The sequence below is a fragment of the Myotis brandtii genome, unplaced genomic scaffold (genome assembly GCF_000412655.1).
Source record: "Myotis brandtii unplaced genomic scaffold, ASM41265v1 scaffold265, whole genome shotgun sequence".
In the NCBI taxonomy this organism is placed as follows: domain Eukaryota; kingdom Metazoa; phylum Chordata; class Mammalia; order Chiroptera; family Vespertilionidae; genus Myotis; species Myotis brandtii.
The window spans coordinates 440,312-441,450 of NW_005360086.1; the positions used below are offsets into that span (position 1 = coordinate 440,312).

The 1,139-nt window shown below is 39.9% G+C and overlaps 1 protein-coding gene across 6 annotated transcripts in view; it reads left to right on the forward strand.

Annotated features, from left to right (window-relative positions):
* Positions 1 to 1,139, forward strand: part of B4GALNT2 (beta-1,4-N-acetyl-galactosaminyl transferase 2) — a 24,842-nt gene that overhangs the window by 10,153 nt on the left and 13,550 nt on the right. The gene's annotated exons all lie outside the window — the stretch shown is intronic.

Sequence of the window (1,139 nt, forward strand, 5' to 3'; positions counted from 1 at the left end):
ATAAAATAAATATCAAAAATATAAGTCTTTGTTTTACTATGGTTGCAAAGATCAAAAAATTTCCATATGTGACACGGCACCAGAGTTCAGTTAGGGTTTTTCAAAATGCTGACACGCCGAGCTCAAAAGGTTCGCCATCACTGAGATAGACGAAACGAGTATACAAGACGAGTGTGGATGGGAGAGTTGGAAGGGGTTGACCTCAGCGAACGTAACAATATAGCTCTAAGTTTTGAAAAAAGGTTGTGTGCTCTCTCTTTGTGACAGTTTTGGATAGGTAGGTATATTTATTGCCATCTCTCAGATGAAGCTGAGAAATTGACTAAATTGCCTATACTCTTAAATGGTAGACTTGGGATTTGAATGTAGGGGTTTCTGTTTGTTTAAACTAACTTTCAAGCCCATGATTTCCTCTCAGCGCCATTTTGTGATTAAGAAAAAATAACATCAGAAGTGTGTTTTTTGTAGTAAGTTGGCAAAACCACACTATAGGAAGGAACCAAGGCCGAAGGAAGACTGTAAAGATGACCTAGTTCAGTGGTTCCCAAACTTATTTGGCCTACCGCCCCCTTTCCAGAAAAAATATTACTCAGCGCCCCCTGGAAATTAATTTTTTTTAAATTTTAATAGCAATTAAACAGAAAGATATATGTATTAATGTTTCTACCTTTTTCGTAAAATATAGTAAAGAAAGGTGTAAATTAGAAACATTGAAGTTTGAAATTATGAAACTATTTATTGAACTCAGAATAGAAAGGTAATACAAAAAAAGTTAAAACAAATGCACCTGTGGCCATCACCGCCCCCCTGGATCGCTGCAGCGCCCACCAGGGGGCGGTAGCGCCCACTTTGGGAATCACTGACCTAGTTGATGAGAAAGCCAAGTGAGGTTCTTTTGTGTTTGAATAGCTTAAGCAGAATTTGTAAACCATCAGTGGCTATGAAACAGATGAGTTGACAGCTGAGGAAATATCCTGGCTGTAGTTTAAATGCTAACTGACCCCGGCCTCTGGAGGTGCAAAGTCCAAGAAAGATTCAGGGTAAGTTAGTTTAATGAACTGACTGTTTAGATCAGTGGTCGGCAAACTGCGGCTCTCGAGCCACATGCGGCTCTTTGGCCCCTTGAGTGTGGCTCTTCC